The 24,632-nt window shown below is 44.7% G+C and overlaps 1 non-coding gene across 1 annotated transcript; it reads right to left on the reverse strand.

The window, feature by feature from the left end:
• Nucleotides 1–10,246: 10,246 nt before the first annotated feature.
• LOC142435113 (U1 spliceosomal RNA) lies at nt 10,247–10,410 on the reverse strand. The gene has a single exon (XR_012781258.1). It is a non-coding gene; the product is annotated as a U1 spliceosomal RNA (small nuclear RNA).
• Nucleotides 10,411–24,632: the final 14,222 nt, after the last annotated feature.

The raw sequence follows: 24,632 nt of genomic DNA on the forward strand, positions 1-24,632 counted from the left end.
TGACAGGAATTTTAGCTCATTGAACACATTCAGGAACAGTATGATTCACTCATACCATTTGTGGGGATTTGGGGCAAAACACAAAGCTGAAGTGCATGGCAGCACGTCACCCTCGGGTTGTCTGCCACCTTTCCTCTTTACATTCTATATCCATTAACTGAATTAACAAACAGGAGGTAATGGAAATGTACAGTTTCATCCAAAGTATGAATAAAAGATGTGATACATACTGTTCTATCTAGTTGATCTAGACCTGTGGATACAATGGACATTATCAGTATGGGCCCTTAGAAGATGCTGTTTCCCAAATGAATGGCAAAAAAAAAAAAGTAAGGCAAGCCCTCCCTCAATGCAAGCGCACTTTGTTGTCATAACTCAACATTCTGTGATGCTCACCTTCCCGACACAATTGCATAATGAAGACAAAATAAGTATAGAAGCAAATGTGGTGAAGAAAGGTGATAGTGCCTGACCATCAAAAGATGGTCTTGGGTCTTGAAGACTTGAAGATAAACAAACGACCATCTAGCTGAGAAGCAAGAAAGCCCACATGGAAGAAGCATATCAGCCTGTGTGACCACGAGGTGTCGATGGCATCAGGTATCATGCATCAAAGACCCAGAACAAAAAAATCATATTGATGTGAATGAGGGGGAGTGCGCAGACAAGTGGACATCCCCTTACAGAGGGATCACAAGGAAGAGAAGAGGCCATTAGCGTGGAGTATAGCACCTATGAAACGTACAAATTTCCTCTAGTTCTTTAATGCTCCCTCCCCACCCACCCACTATCATGATCCCAATTCTACCTTACAAACCCGGCTAGACCAGCACATGTACAGTGGTATAGATAAGAGCTGGAAACACGGGGAATCCAGGACAGATAAGCCCCTCAGGACCAATATTAAGAGTAGTGATACCAGGAAGGTAAGGGGAAAGTAGGGGGATAAAGGGTGAACTGAATACAATGATCGACATAAACACCCTTCCAGGGCATATGGACAGTAGAAAAGTGGGTGGAGGGAGACAACAGTTGGTGTAAGCCATGAACATTTTTTTTTTTTTTACAAATAAGGGTTCAAGAGAGTGGTGGAGGTAGGGGAGGAAAATGAGCTGATACCACGTGCTCAAGTAGAGAAATGATGACAACCTATGTACAAACGTGCTTGACGATGGATTGTGATAAGAGCTATTCTTAGAGCTTATCCCCCAATGAATATGATTAAAAAACAAATAGAGTAAGGAATATGAATTCGTGTCTTTTACACTGAGCAGCTACCCAGCCATCCAGCTGACAAGAGAACCCTGATTACCAGGGCCATTCTAACAACCTGTTTGTTGACTCAATAAAACTCTAGGCATGAGTTCTGGAGGTGGGAATGGGCTGAAACCCACTGCTACCTGTGAACACATAGTTTTTAGAGTCGCAAAACCCCAGCCAGCACAGGAACACAAACTGAAAGACCAGTAGTGGCAAGTTTAGGCTGTCACATACAAAGTAGAATGATACTGTGGTGGAAGGAGTAAGAATTTCTGCTTTGGGGACATTGAATTTATGTCAATGATAGTGAAATGATTGGGAAAAGGTTGTGCAAGGGTATAATCCAGGGCACTGAATTACACATGGAGACGTTGAATTGGAGAATGTTTTGTGTGTATTTTCCCGATATTTAAACAAAATTAATAATTGCATGAAAAACAATGAGTACTAGGAAGAGCGAAATGTTCTAAAATAGAGTATGGTAGCCATTGTACAACTTGATATGATTGAGCTGTGAATTTTTCACTGAGTGCTACCTTGGCTGCATCCTCTAAGTTTGCTGGATTTTCTTGATTTCATTGGATTTTGTTGTTGAACGGCAAATATTTATATAATGTTTATAGTTGGTGGGGAGCCCTGGTGGCATCTTGTGCTGGGATCTCCAGAGTCCACAGTTCAGAACCCCAGGCGACTTCAAGGGAGAAAGACAGGCTTCTCTGCTCCAGTAAACAGTGACTGTCTCAGAAACTGCTCACAGTAGTAGTTTGACTCGCCCTACAGTTGGCATCAGCTTGATGGAAGTGAATATCACAGTGTTGAAGGGGAGCCACTGATTAAGTGCTCAGGTGCTAACTGCAAGGGTCAGAGGGTCAAGTCCACCCGAGTCTCCACAAGAGAATGACCGGGCCAATCTCTTCCCATAAAGATCACTGCTTGGGGGATCCCGTGGAGCAGTTCTGCTTGGTCACATGGGTCACGGGCCCCTAACAACAGCAACGAGACAAGGACAAAAGAAGGTTCACGGTACGATTCAGCAGACATGGCATTGCATGTATCCCTCTCTCATGACCACCACTGCAGAAAGTCTGCTCACTCCAAATGACGAGATCGATCGCCGAGTCACAGACACCATTTCATAGAGATCTGCATGCAAATAGATATTTTGATGCACTGCTCATTATATGTTAGTATGTGTTCTATGAACTCTGGCAGTGGTGCCTAGGAAGCATTGATTGCTAACTGCAAGGTCGGTGGTTCAAAATAACCAGCCTCTTCAAGGGAGAAAGAGGAGGCTCTCTGCTTCCATCAATATGAGAGTCAGAATCCCTACACTACATGGGGGTCGCTGTAAGAGCAAATTGACTCTGTGGCAGTGTGTTTATTCTTTAAAGAGCCCTGGCAGTACCGGGTGAAAGCACTTGGATCCTAACCACAATGTCAGTGGTCAGACCCACCATTATCTTCTAGGGAGAAACCTGCAATAGTCTGCTTCCATAAACAGATACAGTGTGGGAAACCCACTGGAGCCATGCTGCCCTGTCCTACAGGATGGCTATGGATTCTAATCTGTCCGGAGCCATGAGGCCCGGCCATTGCTTGGAATTTATTAGGACCTGCTTGGAGCCCTGAGGCCTGGCCATTACTTGGAATTTATTAGCCTGAGCTCTGGGCATTCTTCTACCCCAGCCTACGTGATAGAGCACTGTAGCTGTAAAGCTTGTGCAAACAAGGGGTGATGCTCTTTAGATAAGCACCCGTGCCCTGCATCCCCTTGATTGGGCAAAAGATCGTCTTCCCCTATGCTTGATTTGCGTGTACATGCCACTCCTCTGCGTACCTAATTGAAGACTGTAAGCCCTTGCTGACTCACAGGCAGGGCCCGCTCCCCTGAACTCCCTGACTGGCCTGTTGCCAAGATAGCCTAATCTGCATGTGCGGCTGAGGCTCCCCCCTTTGGCTGGCCGTTATAAGCTGTAACTCTTTGTTCATTAAAACAGGACTTGATCAGGATATTGTCTTGTCCTCGTTCTCCGTGCCTCTTGTACCCCCCCCCCCCAATTCCCACTCTCTCCTCCAGGATCCACGTTGAATGTCCCACGGAACGGGACACGAATCAGGTCCAAGGCATCGGATTAGGGCTTGTATGGCAGTTACATCATCTTCTGTCAACTTGAGTGAAGGGATGGAGTCTAGCCTGTCAACAAGATCCTAGCCAATGAGGCCTCTGTGTGGGCATGGCCTTCTACCGAGGATTCTGAAAACTCCTGTCTTCCTCACTGGAGGCGGGACACACACTCTCCCTGCTTCTTATTCTGTTGACAAGCCACATGAATCTCTGCTGAGGAGAGCCAGAGGCCTGAAGCTAGAGCAGCCACACAGAGACCGCGCTAGCACTGAGAGCCTTCCACAAACTTTCCACACACTGGCCTGTGATCTTCCTGCTTTCCGCATCATTGCATGTGCTGTGTGAGCCTGAAGAGGATTTCATGGCTTTATATCAGACCTATGGGCCTATATCAGACTTATGGCCTAAAACTGGACTGGGCTGGGTTAGATTCTTAATGTAAAATTGCTCTTTGATATAAAGCACTCATACATAGATAAGGGTCTCTGGATTTGTTTCTCTGGTCAACTCAGACTGACGCATCTTAGGATCATATCAGTAGAGATGGAATCAATAGACGGAATGAGTTAGGAATCAATAACATTGAAAAAGCAACATAGTTGCCAGGAAGAAAATCTATTTATTAAAGATCGTGCATTCATAGGATGGGAGAGAAAGTATGATTTGAGGGCAAAGAGACTTTTATCTTCAGATTGATGATGATTCTGTTGCCATGGAGAGGGGATCATGCTTGCATTCCTGATGCCAACTTCTTCTTTAAGACATGCAACAATATAGAGACATACATCACTGAAATGGCTTAGACATTTCCAGGATGATAGAGGGGAGGTAGCAGAGGGGTGCAGAGAAAAGACATTGTTAAGATGAGCGTGGGTGTTCACATGAGAAATTCACACACACCAAATTCATAGGAGTGTGTACTTGTCAAGGGTTAAGAGTAGGCTTCTTTGTTTCCTGTGTCTAGTTTTGAAAAGCCCAAGTGAGACTCAACATTAGGAGTTTCCTGGCTGCCAAACATGAGATTACAGAACACAGCTGTTTTCTAGGCGTGTCTGCATCATAGGTCCCTTCTGTAAATCATGTGCAGAAGTAGACCGGCATAAGATCTTCAAGATACATATTCAAAACAGAATCCCCCAGAGATGAATAGCACACATCCCAGAAGTCCCCCCCCCCCCGCCCCGTGTGATTCTGAAGCTGCTCATTGAAAGGTCAGCAGATCAAAGCTGCCACCCATTCCAGTGGACGGCAATATCGCGGTGTGCTTCCTCCAAGATGCACAGCCTTGGAAACGTGATGCGGAAGCTCAACTTCCTCTCTGTGGGCCACTTCCATAGCGACTGAAATCTGGGGGACTTTTGTCTTGTTTTAGTTGGTTTCTGTTTGAGTTGTTCTGCTCATGAGGCCGAATTCACCAGGGGTGTTCCCTCAGTCCATGTCTTCTGACCTGATTTAATGTGTTCTGGCCTCCTCACTGCCATGTTCGAAGTTCAAAATACCCAATGGCTTAGCCATCTGCTCCTGAAAGGTCCAAGTCCTTGGAAGAGGGAAAACCCTCTAGGGCCCGGTTCTTCCTGACACACGAGGGCCCCGCATGTCAGCCCAGTGTCCGAGGAAATGAGCCCTCGTTCCCATTGGAGGATTCTACCCACCTTCCTCCTTCGGTGCCCAAGTTATTTTTAGTTTGCTTTTTGTCTTAACTCTCCTCCGTTAAAGAAGCCCTGCATTTCTCCCACCCACCAAGTAGCATATATGAACTCCAAAGATATTGCGATTGTTGTCAATGTTCAACCTTTTAACGTCGTAACTATAAATATTGTTTTAAAAGTCTTACCTACAGGAAAAACAACTATCAGAGGGAAGAAGGGTCTCCTAATTGATATTCCCAGGACAGTCATCTGAAAGCAAACGGGAATGACAAGGAAGGAAATAGAAGACATGCAATGAACACACAGCCGGTCATTGTCGTGCGTCCCTATTGATGCACCCTTCAAGTGACAGCTTTCCGAAAGATGGGTGTGAGGAGGACATTGGAACACCCTTCCCCCCCCCCATCCTCTGAGGTGAGCCTCGGAGTGGTAACTCCGGTAAACGGTAAAAGATTCTTCCTATGGGTTGGGGAAAGGAGTGACTTTACCTGAATCCATGGCATTCACTATGTTCTCTAGAGGGATGTCATTCTCATTAAGCAATTCCACAAAAGTCTCATAATCTTCCTTGGGGATCGTACGGCCTTTTGCTGCATATCAGGGAGGGCGTAAGGCAAGAGGAAGAAGCATCAGTGCCCGTCAGAACTACCGCACTTTCAAGACGACAAAACTCAACTGTGGGGGCCTCACTGGGTCATATTTGGTGGAGTCCAAATAGTGAGAGTCCCCTCCTTGTGCCTCTCCTTGAGATGATGGAGTAGGCTGAGCCTTCAAAGAGGAACAACCTGGGCTGCTAATCACTGCAAGCCAGTGGTAATGAGTTTGGTTTATGTGGCTATTTGATTAGGTTTACTGAGACAATGAAGGACTCCTGGGGATGCCGTGAGGGCCCTGGGGGGATACGAGATGAGCTGGGTGTGATCCACAGGGTAAGTATTTCAACACCAACAGCAGCTCTGAGGGATTTAAGATAAAAAAAGATGGGACTCTTACTCCCATAAAGAGTTACTGCCTTTGAAACCCAAAGAACTCATGTCCTCTGTCCTATAAGGTTGCTGTGAGTCAGCATCGACTCCATGGCTGTGAGGTTTTGGTTTTGAAGTTTTCTTAATGACTTCACAGTCCCGAGTGAGACGGGAGCATAGAAATACAACAACGACTGCAACACTTCATTGATCAATCTGGGAAACCCCAGATTCAATCTGCAGCCATGCCCAACGTGGGTCTGCCCCTCAAAAGGTTCACGTGTATCTGTTATGGACGGAAAATACATATTGTCCATGCTAACTCCCATCACTGTGATTAGAGACCCTTTGGGACATGAGTGTCCTCGGTTCTGTGACTGAGGTTGTGTGAGTGAAGGATGTGCTTTCAGTCAATCTCTTGACATAATCAAGGGGCGATAACTCACAAACACAGCAAGAAAACAGATGTGATAAAACCACATAGATGTTACATGAACAACAACACGGAATCCAGGGCTCCAAAAGAAAACTTTCACCGTTGCAGTTAGAGACCATCAAGTAGTTTCTGATTCATATCAACATTAGGTTAGATCCGAGCAAAATAAGCAAAGAAATGAACATAGGAAAGCAAATAACAATCCTCACAGATGGATGCATAGACCACATCACGCACGGTAAACAGGGTAAAGATCGGAGCTGTCAAAGATTTCATATTTCTCGGATCCACAATCAAAGATCATGGGAGCAGAGGTAAGAAATCAGGCCCCTATAATGTAAACAAGTATACTGCATGGGAAACTGTAAAGTGTGGTGGAACAAGGATGTCGCTTGGTTTATGGTGCTGACACTAGGAGTCTAGACTTCTAGCTTCCTGAAAATTGACAAAATTAATTTCTGCTTCCAAGAGCCGCCCTGCTGGTATGTTTCTGGTACGGAGGTGCTGGGGAAGTCAGACAGCACCTGTCCGTGCCTCTGCAGAGTTGGCCCACAGAGGATTTGTTGGGTTCTGTGAGAACACGGAGATTTTGAGCTAAAACCTGAGCGTGTGGTGCTGTGCCAAGCAAGAGACTCAAGTCTGATCCAGCACCAGTCGCCCTGAGTGGCATCTGACCCTTGGACACTCTCATGTGTGTGACACAGTTGATGTTGGGGCTGACACGATGACAGTGATATACCCCCAAACCTGTCAGTCTGTTGAAATGGAAGCGTAAATTCCAGGTAACTTGTGGGACATGGTCAGTGTCAATACCTGCTGGCCACATTGCAACACGTATTGGATTTTAGGGATAGAAGTTCACAGGTCTCAAGTCAGTCTGAGCTGTGTTTTCCACCACACCTAACAGACTAATCGACATCCCATAAACCCAGACTCAGTTCCCAGAGGTTGACCCTCTTCCACAGGAATATTGGGGCTGTGAATACTGGAAACTCCCCTGAGAGCCTATTGGGATACATACAAAAGACTTCCACCATTTTTGTTCTGTTGCCTTCTTCATCCGTGTTGAAAACAACTATGGAAATGCTCTTGTCAGTGATATTCGCAAAATAGAAGCTGTTGTCTCCTGAATCTGTGAAAGACAGAAAGTAGTATTTGAATCCTCTCAATAATCAGTATGCTGTGCCTTCTTTGCCCTGGGTGATGTGTCCTTCCTTACAGGACCGTTTCCATCTCACTGACTTTGTTCAGAACACAGAGGTCTCTTAATGGCTGCCTTACCCACCAGCGTCTCCTTCAGCTGATCCTGATGCCCGTCTCCTATGATGTCAACAGAACCTGACTGCTCTAGGGTGCCATGGCGTGGACTCAGACTCTTGGCCACTGCATGTGAGAGTAGGATTGCTCCAGAGGGCTTGAAAAACTGCCCTCTGTAGGAAGTCAGACTGCCAGGCCTGTGTCCCTCAGAACAGCTGAGGGTTCAAATGACCTGTCTCCTGCCAAGGTGCAAGCCCCGTGTCCCCAGGGCTCCCTTGTCCCCACAAGGGCAAGCTGACAGTGAAAAGACTTCTTCAGTCACAAGAAGCTTCTATTTTCGAGTGAGTGGTGAGACTGAGCCATACTGTGGGTGCACAGAACCTTGTAACAATCGATTGTTCACATCGGGGAAAATAAGCGTCAGTTTTCCAGGAAAGTTATTATTAAAAACAGAACTTTATAATCTACTTACTAGATTATTGATGAATGGATGGATGCTGCATGGATACATAAATAGAGTCTAATAATGGATACATGGATGAATAGTAAATAGATAAATTAAACATAGATGGTGAATGGTCCATTATCCATGGTTGGTTGGATTAATGCATGAATGGATGGATGATGGTTTCATGGAGAAGTAGATAGATATTTAGATAATGGATAGATGACTATGGGGGTGGATGAATGGATGATGGGATAGATGTATATATGATTAGATGGATACATGATGGATGGATGGATGAATAGATGGCTGGATAGGTGGATACATATATAGATAAATGATGGATAATTCAATGGGTGGATGGATAAACAAACAGATGGATAAATGCATGGATAGATGGATAAATATATAGATATATATATAGATATGGATTAATGATGGCTAAATCAATGGATGGATGGATAGATGGTTGAATGGGTAGACAGATGGATACATATATATAGATTAATGATGTACAAATCAATGGATAGATGGATGAACAGATAGATAGATGATAGATAATTAGTGAATAGTTAGATTATGCATGGTTGGGTAGATGAATACATGAACTGAAGGTTTGATGGATAGGTAGCTAGTATCCACTGTATGTGGATAAATAAACGTATGAGGGGTTGGTTGTATGGATGGGCAGATAGGTAGACAGATCTAGGGATAGATGGATAGAATAGATCTAATAGTCTTAACTCAAAGTGGGATCATGTACAACAGAGTGAACTAAGGCTTGACCCTGGGCCGACATCACAATTTGTTGATATGCTCAAGTCAATCCTTGCCAGAATGATATCAATCCATCCCCCCAGGGTTTCCCTCACTATCACTGTTCCTCTACTTCATCCCAAAGATAAGTCCTCCAGCTCTCCTTCCCTCCTGATGATAATCCAGAGGCAACCAGTGGGACAACGCTCTCTTTGAATGCAAGTCAATTCCAGTGGCTGATTTCAGAGGATGCTCAGCAGACCTTCGTTTCTGCTCTGCCTTCACCTGGAGGCTCCTCTGTCCACCACGGATGACCCTGCTGGTGTTTGAAATCTTGTTGGCAAAGCTTCCAGCAGTACAGCAATGGGCAAACCATGCAAGTAAGGCACACTGACACGTAGGTGGTAGACCTTTACAGCTAAGCAACGTCTACAACATTAAGGACAGTAAGCACCCAAACTCACCACTGCCTACCTGTCTTACTCTTCTTGACCCTGATCTGTTCATCTGTGCTTTGGGGGCTGTTAAATCTATTGGCTCTCTAAGCTGCACAGGATGCGTAATGGTGACTTCCTGTCATCTGTTCTCAACTCATTGTTGATTGCCATCAGCCTGGAAGCTTGCAGTGGGTCACGGTGTGATCATTTTCACCATGGAAATCAGCACACATTGTGGCTGGGGCTCGGTGCCTTCTTTAGCTGAAAACGATGAGCAGGTTCAGCTGCTCACGTTCACAGGCACCCCAGAAGAAATGCCTGGTGATGTACTGCCAAACAAAACAAAGCAACAAAGGATGCCAGAAAACCATAAGCAGTGCAGTTCTCATGGCCACAGATGGGGGCGCCGGCAGTGGGACTCAACTGCACTACAGTACGCATTGTTTGCTTCCATGCACTAGTGTTCTACCATGGTGCAGTGGATGAACGTGGCTACCTGAAGATTGGGGTTCCTGTCCAAGCAGAAACCCTGTACAAGGAAGGCATTGTAATCCACCAAAGAGGAGAAATAAAATGAACACCAGGCTTTGGAAGCTCCATGTGTGTGGCTCTACTCTGAAATGCATGGAAGCTCCAGGTGGCAGGAATGCCTCAATCAGTACCAGTGTATAGAGCTGAGATGGTTAACCATTGACCTGTCACTGCAGACAAAGGCAAGGATGGTGCAATCCTCGTGGTGCTTCTGAGGAATTTGCAATAAGTAGCAGGGGCTCTCATGAATTCCAGAGTTCTGGGAACATGGTACTCACAGTCAATTTGGTAACGACCATCTGCTACTTTTTCCCCTGTGTATGTGACGATCTGGCATATGCCATTAACCCTGCAGAACAAACAGCAAAAAATTATTATTTTCTTTCAGGGGAGGGTGCGAACTCAGCCCCCCACTACCACAAACTCTGCAGTCGAGTTTCCCGCATTTGGGGAGATCACAATGGTCAGCATCCCCGCAGTGCAAAGGATGAGACTCGCCCCGGGAAAACTACCTTTCTGATCATGGTGTCTCCCCTGCTAGGTTAGTATGACAAATTATTCTTTAGGGATCATGTACTTCACAACACATTCCACCTGAGCTCTTAAAATATGTCATTTTATTGTAGAGTTTATTCTATGAGTGCGTTACTGAGAATAGAGAGAAAAGAAGGCACAGCGGTTCCATGATTCCTGTGCATATGGTCTGGAGACACGGCGGGGGGCCTCCTTGGAGTTGTGTAAGCATTCTTCCCTTCCTGCTCCATGTTGCTTGTTCTCATGAATGTAAAGCCACTGTCTGCTACGTTTCCTAGGAAACTCACCCAACTTCTCTGTCCAGTTTGATCACATAGAGGCACTTCTTCAAGAGAAGCCCTGTTCAAAGCAGGCGTTTTTCATCAGTGGAACAAAACATAGCTATCTCATTTTAAACAAGAATTCCGGGGATATTTGCTGTAAGTATTATGACACAGAGGTGAACCCAGGTGTTCCCCTGCCGACCTGACTAAAAGAGATCCACGTTTGTAGGGACGTCAAAGAAAAGGGACTCAGCACATTGTAAATATTAATGACCAACATCTTTAACGTCACCTGCAAGTAAGGTATGTGTTTTGTTTTTCTTTGCAAGGCAATTTAAAACCGATGGCAAGTACAGCATCAACAGGGGACTACCAAAAACTCCAGCCAGATTCAGAGAAGATGTGAGGTGTGCCACCATCACTGACATCAGGTTAACACGAGAGAATACCATGAAGATGCTTATTTCTGTTTCATTGACGAAGCAAAGCAATTCAGCTCGTGCATCATAACAGACTACGAACATCTTTGCAAAGAATGGGAATTCCAGAGCACTGTATTGTGCTCGTGCAGAACTTGTACATCCACCAACAGGAAGTCCTTTGGGCGGAACAGGTGTAAAATCTGGAAGCGATACAGTGAGGGGATGTGTCTCTTAGCTCTTGCTGAGTGCATCCTTCATGGAGGGTACCATACTGAACACAGTGCATGGGGTCACATGGTCATGATTCATGTCTTATCACTCTCAACTTGCTATTTTGGTCAGAGGATTCTGGACCAATCTTGTGAACCATTCAAGTGTAATGTACCTCCTGCTGGACCCACCCCAGTGGTCCTGTTCCTGTTTCAACTCTAAACTGTAATGTATTGATTTGCCACCCATCAGGAATTTGGAGCACGTCCTTGTTCCCTACTCTATCTGGGCAGGTTCCTAACTGTGACTCCTTGGATGCTGTTTTGAAGTCATCCTCATGTCCTCCCTCATTTGGATATTGTGTCTGTCTTGTCATTGTATTTTTCTCATTGAACAATTTTTAAAAATTAAAATAAAATCAGGAAAGGTGTGTGTCAGGGTTATAGCCTTTTAGCCTACTTATTCAATCTGCATCCTAAGCCCATCATCCAAAACCTGGGCTCTATGAAGCCCAACATGTCAACGGAATTAGATAAAGGTTCAAAGAGAACCCACAATACTCAGGCAACACAACCTGGCTTGCTGAAACAAAGAGGACTTCGGGCACTTGAACAGCAAAGACTGGTACCTCCAGTAAGGATTCCACATGCGGAAGAAGTCAAGTTACAGAAAACCCCAATGCTCACTACCACACCACTAGAGGTTAACCTTGTGGCTGAAGAGAAGCACCCGGGGAGTTGAATGAATCCTCTAACTCTGATCCCGGTGTCATGGAATCAGTGCAGAGATGACATGATGTGCTGCACTGGATCAACTGCTGTACAAGAACCCTTCAACATGCTGAAGAGCAAAGATGTAATGTTCAAGACTAACAAAAAGCCAACCCGTGGTCTTTTTCATCTTCTCATTTGCAAACCTGAGATCAGATGCAGGTTGTTTGTTTGCATTTTTATTGGGTCAATTTTAGGTAGATTTTACTTACTTGACATAAAATTCAAAGGATACTGAGTTGCCTCCGTCAGAGACAGTAATGTTTCGGACATATCCTAGCAGTGATCCGCCCTCCTCAGCCTTCTCTTTGATACTCGCTGCTGCGTACACGGTGTACCACTCCCCTGTGATCTGCAAGGTGTTCACAAGAAATGTGAGTCCTCTTATCCACCCATTTCAGAAGAAAAACAGGGAACAGGTCTGATCTTGTGGACAAAAGCAAAATGAATCCAGGCCCACAATGCAACCATCAACCGGAGCTCAGAGTGCCTCTGGAGAGAGCAACCACAGCGCCACCCCACACCAAGGAAATAAAATCCAAAGGGAACAGAAGCAAAGCCGTTGTCGTGGAGTTGGCTCAGAAGCCTGACGACCCCACGGGGGTCGCCGAGTCTCTTCACTGTGAGACAAACACACAACCCAACCCACTGGTACTGAGGAGCTGCTAACTCTCGGCAACCCATTATAGGACCTCTGAGACACTCCAACTTCATGGGAGCAGACAGCCTCTCTTTCTCCCTGAGACAAGCAGAGTGGGGAATTATGAAGAGCTGTCAGACAGCAGCATGACTTTAGGGACACACACATGGGTAGACCAAACCGCATATACACTTTAATACAAACTCATCTAGACGAACATTGACACACACACACACACATACCTCCGGTGACACCTCAGTCTCCAACTGTGGTTCTGATTCGGCATAAACCAGACCAAGGACCAGGGTCAAGAGAAGGGTCTTCATGCTGAAGGTCATCGTTGGTCCCTTCGTGAAAGGAGCTTAGGTCAGATCGAAAGTGAGAAGCTCCCAACGTGACCACACCTTTATATCATTTCTGATTCCAGGAACTGATAGTCCTCAGTCAAAATACTATGCCTAATAAAAAGTCTCAGCTTCACATCTGGCATGGCAGGTGAGTCCTTTCTTTGCCTTGGGGAGTTACATGCATGAGACTAATCTTCAGAGATTAGAGAAGGTTGAGTGGAAATGGAAAATTGACCTTTCAGGGAACAGCAGGAAGAGGACACATTTGAAACTGTGTCAAGGAGAGTCACAGGCAACCCTCACCATCGTGGTTATGTTTGATTTCGTTGTTGCAGTCAGAGTTCCTCCATCTCCTGCAGCGTCTTCCTCTTTTTAAATGACCCTATACTTTACCATGAACTACATCCTTCTGTAGGGACTGATCCCCACTGAGAGCATGCCTGACGTCAGTGAGACCAAGTTTTACTCTCTGGGCTTCTAAGGAGCCTTGTGACCATACTTTTCCAATGTAGATGTACCTCTGCTGGTCGTCCAGTGTTGTCCAGCTGACTGAGGTTGGGTGCATCAGCGCATTCCCTAGAATGCAGCGAGCGACGCGATGCTTCCAAAAAAGTTGAAAGACCTCCCTTGGACTATCAGCTAAGCCACTGGACAAACATGGAAGATGTCTTCGACTTGAACGTGACTCACATCAGGGGCCTTCACTGTGTTAGGATTTCCCTGGCACTTCTCAGAGTTTTCAAAATTCTAGTTTTTCGGAGGGAATGTGTCTGGCCTCATTATTGTGGGAGACAGACCAGCTACCCTGCACCAAGCTGCATCTGAAATGAGGCGTGCGGATGAAAGGAAAAAAACAGACATGTACAAAGTGTGGGGTTGGGAGGACAGCAGTCTGATAGACTGTAGCACCGAGTATATTCAAAGCTTGGTTTTTATACGATTCATACAAGGGAATGGTTACTAGAAAAAGGTTAAAGCACTTGCTCTAAAAAACATTGTGAACCTCTTGTCTGTGCAAACTACTTAACTGAGCACACTGTCTGAACACTTGAATAATAAAAGCTCTGCATTCTAAGATAAGCACAAGGACATGCAAGGTTCAAAAGAATCTCAAGGAGGTCTTAAGGAACTGAGTTATCTCGCAGTTTATTTATCTGCAAGGTAAACGGAGGCACAGGGGCCTAATTAGTCACCCACCAAGAAACACCTGGACCAGCCGACCACCTCCTACATCTCCCCCTTCTTTATTTACTAAAAATGAGCAAAGCGGGACTGGGTCTGTCTTAGGTTGGGATAGCTTCTGATGATCCCACCTGTCATTGTGGCTATTTTTATTTAAAAACAGTTTCCTGTCTTAGGTTGATGCCTCTGAACTCAATCCTCTTACCCATCATTGAGTGCCAGTTCTTCAGACTTTGTGTAGGGGATAACTCCATGAACTCGATTCAACTGAAGGCTGTTCAGATGAACTTGTGCCGTAATTTGTGCCAGAATGGTTTGAAGACATTGCATATAAGAAGGTAATAACATGCAAAAATTCCCAAAATGACACACACAAAAAATATATTCCTTATGTCCATGCATACACAACCTGGGTTTAATGATCTCTTTGTTAAACAAACACATTTGATACACACAGCAACTCTATCTTCTGCCAAACCAGACATCCTTGAGAACATTAAACAACCTGTTTTTCCAGACCTTGCATACTTTCTTGTCCTTGACAGTCTGTTCAAAACGTAAAGTCACAGAAGAAATCGGCAAACATTGACACATAGGTCATGAGAATTCTCAGCCATTTCAAGGCTGAGACTTAATGGCCTTCAACATCTCTCCCCCTCTTTTAGTTACTGAAAACGTTTTTACTCAAAACGTCAGCAGATGACTGTTCCTTTCTTAGCTTGTCGAGTCCTGAAATCTCCCTCACCCATCATCAGTGTCAGTCCTCCAGGCGACTATGACCTGTCTTAGCTTGAGAAACGCAGACTCGATCTTACCCGTCTTTGACTAACCATCCTTACACCCCTGTTTGGGGAGGGGGCAAAGTGCACATGTGCACTTCATGAAGCTTTGTTCTTAAGGCCAATAATTCAATCATAACCTTGTGCAGTATCATAGGGAGTATGCATAAGATCAACCATACACGCACTCCTGCTGAGACCATGGACATATGCATGTGGGGCAGGCCTCCGAGATTTCCCAAGGGAGGGAAAGCATCTTGAAAATGCTGGAGCCAATCCTCAGCAACCTTAGCGGCATCACAATTAAGAGACTGAGCATCTTTTATGGCTAATATTTCTTGATGGAGTTTTAATAAAACTAAAGACTCATTAGCATTGTGCCAAATACCTTGAAGATGATTCTTCACTTTAATCCAGCTATGCTGACTGCCATTGTACTGTTTAGGTGTAACACAGATCTATGTATGTACAGCATGGCACTGTAGACTAGACCTGGCCGTAAGCCCCTGTATATCATCTCCTAAATAGATGGTCATGTCATAAAGAGCATTTACTTTTTTGTTCTAACTTCCTGTCTATATCTTCTTGAGTACCCAACACATTAGTCACATTTTTGGATAATTCATTTACAAAGTGGGCAGTTTGTAATTCACTGGCAGCATAACAAAAGAAGGTTCATACAGAATGGCAGTGGCAGTACCTTCAGGGGTTCAGGTAATACAATTAGACAAATTATAATTATTACAAGACATGTTAAACGTCCGAAGCTGTGAAAGTAGAGGGAAGTATACATGCAGTGTTAATTCACTCATTTCATAAAACTTGTTGTACTTTTGATGAAATAGTTTTTATTCCCTTGCATTTGTCACTTCAGTAAACAAACATAGAACATGGAAAGAAAATGTTTCAGACTACCAGAGGGTGACACACTATTCATCTGTTCAGCTTTGCGTTTCCCCCAAATCCCACTGGATATGATATGAGTGCATTATGCCATTCCTGAGAGTTTCCAAAGAGCTAAAAATCATGTTCAAGCAATGGCTGTAAGTTCAACATAAGCTGAGGGTTTTCCAAAGGTGAACAGGACATGTCCAGAGAAGAGAAGTCTCTGAACTGTCTCTAACCTGTCAAACGCTACGACTCTTGTCTGATTGGCCTGCCTTTAAGGAGTGGGATCCTACTACTGTGAAAAATGCTTAAGAAACAATCACGCAGCTGATGATGCCCAAAGGATATTGCAAATGAGGAAGCCAATCAAGAAGCAATAGGGAAATATCCTACGAAACATTTTTATTGGGTTTCGTCAGGTACAACTTAATTTTTAATTAATATTTTTACACACTTTCTTATAACAATCTAGCTTTGTATGACTTACATTCTTATTCAGGTATTAACTTTATGGAATAATATACCACCTTTCTCTACACCTTTTGTAAATATTTAAAACTGCCCTTTGGTTGGCGAACCAGCTGTTGAATTATGTGACTCTCACCACTGCCTTAGAAAGAAGGTCCTTTTGGTGATGGGAAGGGTAAGAAAAAGGTGAGTAACATCAGCACGATTTGAATGAGGAGCCCAGAGACACCATGGGAGGAAACAGACAATGTCTGCAAATTGTACTTAACATGCATTTGATGAGACCAGCACAGACAAGTCATGGTCGTGGGTGTGGTGATGGAGACAAACACGGATGTCCTCAGGTGAATATACGAAGGCATGTGGGAGTCAATGCAGGTGCACGTATCGGGGTTTCTCTGTGCATGACTGGATGCATGTTATAAACTCTGCATGCAGTGTTGTTGCTAGTTGCCATTAAGTCATGTCTAACCCTTAGCGACCCCATACTCATCCCCATGAAACATGTGGGTTCTGTGCCACGCTCACATTTGCTTCTATGCTGCAACCCATGGGGGCATCCATTGTGTGCCCCCATCTCATCGAGGGCTTTCCTCTAATTGTCCCTTTACTTTACAAAACATGATGTCCTTCTCTATAGATAGGTTACTCTTGACAACATGTCCGAAAAAGTCTCAATTCCTTGACATAAGGAGAACTCTGGCCTTCTGTTTCCAAGACAGATGAATTTTTCCTCTTGGCAATGCATGCTACTTTGATTATTCCGACAGCACCACAATTCAAGTGCATTGACTCTTGTTCGCTCTTCATTATTCAATGCCCAACTTTCTCATGCACATGAGGCCACTGAAAAGACCATGTCTTGGATCAGGCACACCTTATCACACAAGGTGACAACCTTGCTCTGCTGTACTCTAAAGAGGTCTTGTGGCTTGCATGCATATCCACATAAATATTCAACTATTTTACAACATAGTGTAAGAGATTAAATTTTCATCTTCATTGAAGGCCATGGTCTTTGATGTCCCTCATCAAGTCCTTCAAGTCTTCTTGCCTTTCAAGAAGCAAGGTTGTATTACCTGATGTCTTCATTGACACAGCCCAGCACCACCTGGTCTCCACATTCAATCTGCAGGTTAAGCCAACATTCTGGGAAGCTGGATGACATGAAGAAAGCATGTGCACAAGGATGGGAGGAAGACTCAAGAACAACATACCATGTCCATACGACCACCTTTGTGTCAACCACATTTGTACATTTGCTCACATCATCATTCTCAAAACATTGTCTTTCTACTTGAGCTTTTGGCACCAGCTTCTCATTTCACACACCCCCCACCCCTGTCCTCCTCCCTCTTTCATGGCTCTTATCACCAAGGCCATATTTTCCAACTACTGTTCCTTCTTTGTTTCCAGTTTTTCCATTCTTATTGCCAATAAAAATCCATATATCTCGATTGCACATTTGATCAAAATCAGACAGGACATTGGGGAATTCTTCATTTTCTGCATGACTAGCTTCAGTGGTGTGTTTATCATTTTGTATACTAGTTGTATTCGCTGGCTTTCCTTGTGTGTGGATAGATAATGCCTACAGTATTGATCTTGAAATATCCTTTGTGATGATGAATTCAACTCCATTTCTTTTGAATCTGTCATTGCCAGCAGAGTACAGCACATTATTTGTTAATACGAGTCAATTTCAGCTCACGAATGCCTGGAACGTTGATCCTTCTTTTTTTGTTTTGTTTTTAAGATCACTTTGTCGGGGGCTTTTACACCTTGTAAAAATCCATACATCAATTGTATCAGAAGGGAAAGGTATGGTGAGAAAGGGGGAAGTGGCCACAATGATTGACATAAAACCCCCTTCCAGGGGGACAGACAGAGAAGTGGGTGGAGGGAAACAGCATTTGGTGTAAGTCATGAAAAAAATTTTTAATAATCAAGGGCTAAAGAGGGAGGGGGAAGAAATAAGGAGCTGATACCAAGTGGTCAAGTAGAGAGAAAAGGATTTGCAAATGATGATGGCAACAAATGTATAAATGTGCTTGACACGATGGATGGAAGATCTATTCTTACAGCTTATCCCCCAATAAAATGATTTGAAAAAAACACACAAAGGAAGGAATATAAATTCGTGTCTTTTACACTGCGCGGCTGCCCAGGCATCCACCTGACAGAGAACCCTGATTAACAGGGCCATTTTAACAAGTTTGCTGACTCAACAAAGCCTTAGGCATGAGTTCTCCTGAAGGTGGGAATGCGTGAACCCCACTGCTACCTGGGACATAGTTTCCAGCATCACAGCAACGCAAGCTGCCACAGGAAGCCAAACTGACCGACCATTATTGTGAAGTGTAGGTTGTCGCGTACAATGTAGAATGATGCCATTGGGGAAGGAGGAAGAATTTCTCTTTTACGGACATTGAATTATGTCAATGGTAATGGAATGCTAGGGAAAAGGTTGTACAAGAGTATCACCAAGGGCACCGAATTAAACATGGAGACATTGAATTTTAAAATGTCTCATGTATATTTTCCCCACATTAAAAAAATAATTGCACAAAAAATAGTGACTACAAGGAAGAGTAAAATGCTCTAAAATGGATGGCAGTAGTGATTTTACAACTTGATATGATTCAATTATGAGTTTTTCTCCAAGCATTGCCTTGGCTGCATCCTCTAAGTTTGCTGGATTTTCTTTGTTTCATTGGAATTGCATTTTTTGGTTGTTGTACTGGGAAAAAATGCATATATATATATATGTATATATATATATATATATATATAATGTAGTTGGTGGGGAGCCCTGGTGGCATCCTGTGCTGTGATCGCCAGAGTCCACAGTTCAGAACCCCAGGTGAGTCCAAGAGAGAAAGACAGGCTTCTCTACTCCCGTAAACAGTGACTGTCTCAGAAACTGCTCACAGAGGTAGTTTGACCCGCCCTACAGTTGGCATCAGCTTGATAGAAGTGAGTATCATGGTGGTGAAGGGGAGCCACTGATTAAGTACTCAAGTGCTAACTGTAAAGGTCAGAGGTTCAAATCCACCCGCATCTCCACAAGAGAATGACCTAGCCGATCTCTTCCCATAAAGATCTCAGCTTGGAGGATCCGATGGAGCAGTTCCGTTTGGTCACATGGGTCACGGACCCTTAACAACAGCAACTAGACAAGGACAGAGAAGGTTCACGGTGCGTTTCAGCAGACATGGCATCGCATGTATCCCTCTCGCGTGACCACCACTGCAGAAAGTCTGCTCACTCTGACGAGGTCTCTCATCGAGTCACAGATACCATTTCATGGAGATCTGCGTGGAAATAGATATTTTGGTGCACTGCGAATTATATGTAAGTATGTATTCTATGAGCTCTGGCAGTAGCGCCTGGGAAGCATCGATTTCTAACTGCAAGGTTGGTGGTTCAAGTTCACCAGCCGCTCCAAGGCAGAAAGAGGAGCCTCTCTGCTCCCATCAACGTGGGAGCTTCAGAATCCCTACATGGAGGTTGCTGTGGGATGGAATTGACTCTGTGGCAGTGTGTTTATTCTTTAAAGAGCCCTGGCAGTACCGGGGTGAAAGCACTTGGATCCTAACCATAATGTCAAAGGTCAAACCCATCATTATTTTCTAGGGAGAAACCTACAATAATCTGACTTCCATAAAGAGATAGTGTGGGAAACTCACTGGAGCCATGCTGCACTGTCCTACAGGAGGGCTATGGATTCGAATCGGCATTCGGTTAGGGTTTGTATGGCAGTTACATCATCTTCTGTCAACTTGAGTGAAGGGTGGAGCCTAGCCTGTCAACCAGGTCCTAGCCAATGAGGCCTCTGTGTGGGCGTGGCCTTCTACTGAGGATTCTGGAAACTCCTGTCTTCCTCACTGGAGGCGGGACACACACTCCCTGCTTCACATTCTGTTGACAAGCACATGAATCTCTGCTGAGGAAAGCTGGAGCTAGAGCAGCCACACGGAGTGCCACGCTAGCATTAAGAGTCTTCCACAAGACTTTCCACACACTGGCCTGTGATCTTCCTGCTTTTGGGATCATTGCATGCGATGCGTGAGTCTGAAGAGGAATTTATGGATCTGTGTCAGACATATGGGCTAATATCAGACTTATGGACGTAAACTGGACCGGGCTGGGTTAGATTCTTAATATAAAATTGCTCTTTGATATTAAGCTCTCTCATACACATATGAGTGTCTCTGGATTTGTTTCTCTGGTCAACTCAGACTGCACCGCTTAGGATCATATCAGTAGAGATGGATTCAATAGACAGAATCAGTTAGGAATCAGTAACTTGAAAGAGCAACATAGATGCCTGGAAGAAAAATCATTTATTAACGATCGTGCATTCGTAGAATGGGAGAGAAAGTGTGATTTGAGGGCAAAGAGACTATTATCTTCAGATTGATGATGATTCCGTTGCCATGGAGAAGGGATGATGCCTGCATTCGTGATGCGAACTTCTTTAAGACATGCAACAATATAGAGACGGACATCACTGGACTGGTTTAGACATTTCCAGGAGAATAGAAGGGAGGTGGCAGAGGGGGACAGAGAAAAGACATTGTTAATATGAATGTGGGTGTTCGCATGAGAAATTCACACCTCAAATTCATAGGAGCCTGTACCTGTCAAGGGTTAAGAGTAGGCTTCTCTGTGTCCTGTGTCTAGTCATGAAACGCCCAAGGGAGACTCAACACTAGGAGTTACCTGGCTGCCAAACAGGAGGTTACACAGCACAGCTGTTTCCTAGGCGTGTCTGCATCATAAGTCCCTTTTATAAGTCATGTGCAGAAGTGGAAAGGTATAAGACCTTCAAGATAACGTATTCACACAGATTCCTCCAGAGATGAATTGTACACATCCCAGAGGCCCCCGGCGTGATTCTGTAAGCTGCTCATTGAAAGGTCAGCAGATCAAAGCTGCCACCCATTCCAGTGGACGGCAATATCGCGGTGTGCTTCTTCCAAGATGCAAAGCCTTGGAAACGTGATGCGGAAGCTCAACTTCCTCTCTGTGGGCCACCTCCATAGCGACTGAAATCTGGGGGAGTTTTGTCTTGTTTTGGTTGGGTTCCGTTTGAGTTATTCTGCTCACATGGCAAAATTCACCTAGGGTGTGTCCTCAGGCCATGCCTTCTGATCTCTGATTTACTGTCTTCTGGCCTCACTGCAAGGTTCGAGGGTCAAAATACCCCGTGACCCAGCGATCTGCTCCTGAAAGGTCCAAGTCTTTGGAAGAGGGAAAACCCTCTAGAGCCCAGTTCTCCCCGACACGTGAGGACCCCTCGTGTCAGCCAAGTCTCCGAGGAAATGAACCCTCGTTCCTTTTAGAGAATTCTACCCACCTTCCTCCCGCAGTCCCCAAAGTTATCTTAGATTGCTTTCTTCTTAACTCTCCAACCTTAAAGAAGCCCTGCCCTTCTCCCACCCAACAAAGAACATGTTTGAATTCCAAAGATATTACTATTGTAGTTGTTACTGTTCAACCTTTAAAATTGTAGCTACAGATATTGTTTTTAAACTCCTACTTACCGGAAAGATGACTATCAGAGGGCAGAAGTGTCACCTAATTGATATTCCCAGGACAGTCATCTGAAAGAGAATGGGAAGGACAAGGAAGGAAAGAGAAGACATGAAATGAACAAACAGCTGGTCATTGTCGTGCATCCCCATTGATCGCCCTTAAAGTGATAGCTTTCCAAAAAGATGAGCGTGAGGAGGACATTGGAAACCCCACCCCCCCACCCCCGTCATCTGAGGCGAGGCTCGCAGGAGTGACTTTACCTGAATCCATGGCATTCACTATGTTCTCTACAGGGATGTCATTCTCTTTGACCACGTCCACAAAAGCTTCATAGTCTTCCTTGGGGACCTCACCGTCTCTTGCTGCATATCATGGAGGGTGTAAGGCAAGAGGAAGAAGCATCAGTGCCCGTCAGAACTACCACACTTTCAAGATGACAAAGCTCGACTCTGGGGGCCTCACTGGGTCATATTTGGTGGAATCCAAATAGTGAGAGTCCCCTCCTTGTGCCTCTCCTTTAGAAGACAGAGGAGCCTGAGCCTTCAAAGAGGAACAACCTGGGCTGCTAATCAGTGCCAGCCAGTGGCAATGAGTTTGGTTTATGTGGCTATTTCATTGGCTCTACTGAGACAATGAAGGACTCCTGGGGATGCCTTGAGGGCCCTGGTGGGATACAGGGGATGAGCCTGGTGTGGTCCAAAAGGTCATTAGTTCAACATCAATAGCAGGTCTGAGGGATTTAAGATAAAAAAAATGGGACTCTCTACTCCCATAAAGAGTTACTGTCTTAGAAACATCAGGAACTCATGTCCTCTTTCCAATAGGGTTGCTGTGAGTCTTCATCAACTCCATGGCTGTTAGGTTTGGTTTTGAGGTTTTCTTAATGACTTCACAGTCCCAAGTGAGTCTCAGCAATAGAAACCCAACAATGACCACAAAGCCTCACATCAATTTGGGAAACCCCAGATTCAATCTGCAGCCATGCCCAACGTGGGTCTACCCCTCAAAAGGTTCCTATGTATCTGTTATTGACGGAAAATACATGTCATCTAGGCTAAGTCCATCCCTGTGATTAGAGCCCCATTGGGACATGAGTGTCCTCGGTTTTGTGAGTGAGGTTCTGTGAGTGAAGGGTGCTACTTCAGTCAATCTCTTGAGATACTCAAGGGACGATAACTAACGAACGAACACAGCAAGAAAATAGAGATGAGATGAAACCCAACAAACCACATAGATGTTACATGAGGAACAGCACGGAATCCAAGACTCAGAACGAGAACTTTCCTTAACGCTATCACCGTTGCGGTTAGAGCCCATCAAGTAGTTTCTGATTCATATCAACATTAGGTCAAAACCGAGCAAAATAAACAGAAGAACGAACAGAGCAAGCAAATAACAATCCTCACAGATGGATCCATAGACCACATCATGCTTGGTAAACAGGGTAAAGATTCGAGTTGTCAAAGATTTCATATAGCTTGGTTCCACAATCAAAGCTGATAGGAGCTCAGTTAATAAATCAGGCCTGTACAATAGTAGACAAGTATACTGCTTCGGAAACTCTGTAAACTGTGGTGGAACAAGGATGTTGCCTTTAGCACAAAGCAGCACAAGCTTCAACCAGGATGGGCAGTGTGTAAGGAAGATTAGAGAATGGAGTCATTTGGTTTATGGTTCTGACACTTGTAGTCCATATTTCTAGCTTCCTGAATGTTGACAGAATAAATTTCTGGTCCCGAAAGCCGCCCTGCTGGTATGTCTCTGGTATGGAGGTGTAGGGGAACTCAGAAGGCTCCAGTCCGTGCCTCTGCTGAGTTGGCCCACAGAGGATTTGTTGGTTTGTGTGAGAACATGTAGATTGTGAGCGCAAACCTGAGCGAGTGGTGCTGTGCCGAGCAGCAGGTTCATCTGATCCAACACCAGCTGCCCTGAGTGGCATCTGACCTTGGGGACCCTCATGTGTGTGTGTCACAATTGATGTTGGGGGCTGACACGACGACAGTGATACCCCCAAGCCAGTCAGTCTGTTGAAATAGAAGCCCAGAGGGTGAATGGGTTGGAAAGGGGGGACTGATTACAAGGATCCACATGTGACCTCCTCGTGGGAGACGGATGGCAGAGAAGGGGGGCGCGAAGGGATACTCCGGATAGGGAAAGATATGACAAAATAACAATCTATAAATTATCAAGGGCTCATGAGGGAGGGGGGAGCAGGGAGGGAGGGGAAAAAAAGAAGACCTGATGCAAAGGGCTTAAGTGGAGAGCAAATGCTTTGAAAATGATTAAGGCAAAATATGTACGGATGTGCTTTATACAATCGATGTATGTATATGTATGGATTGTGATAAGAGTTGTATGAGCCCCTAATAAAAGGAAAAAAATGGGAGAGGGAGAGCAAATACAAAAAATCTTTTATGTAGACAAACAGAAATAGAAGCATAAATTCCAGGACATATGGGGGACACGGTCAGTGTCAGTGACTTCTTGGACCGCACTGCAACACGTATTGGATCTTAGGGATGGAAGTTCACAGGTCTCAAGTCATTCTGTGGTGTGTTTTCCACCACACCTAACAGACTACTCCTCGCCCCATAAACCCAAAGACTCATTTCCCACAGGTTGACCCACTTCCACAGGAATATATGGGGCTGTGAATACTGGAAACTCTCCAGAGAGCTTATTGAGATACATACAAAAGATTTCCACCATTTTTGTTCTGTTGCCTGC

Source organism: Tenrec ecaudatus, chromosome X (assembly GCF_050624435.1).
Source record: "Tenrec ecaudatus isolate mTenEca1 chromosome X, mTenEca1.hap1, whole genome shotgun sequence".
NCBI lineage: Eukaryota > Metazoa > Chordata > Mammalia > Afrosoricida > Tenrecidae > Tenrec > Tenrec ecaudatus.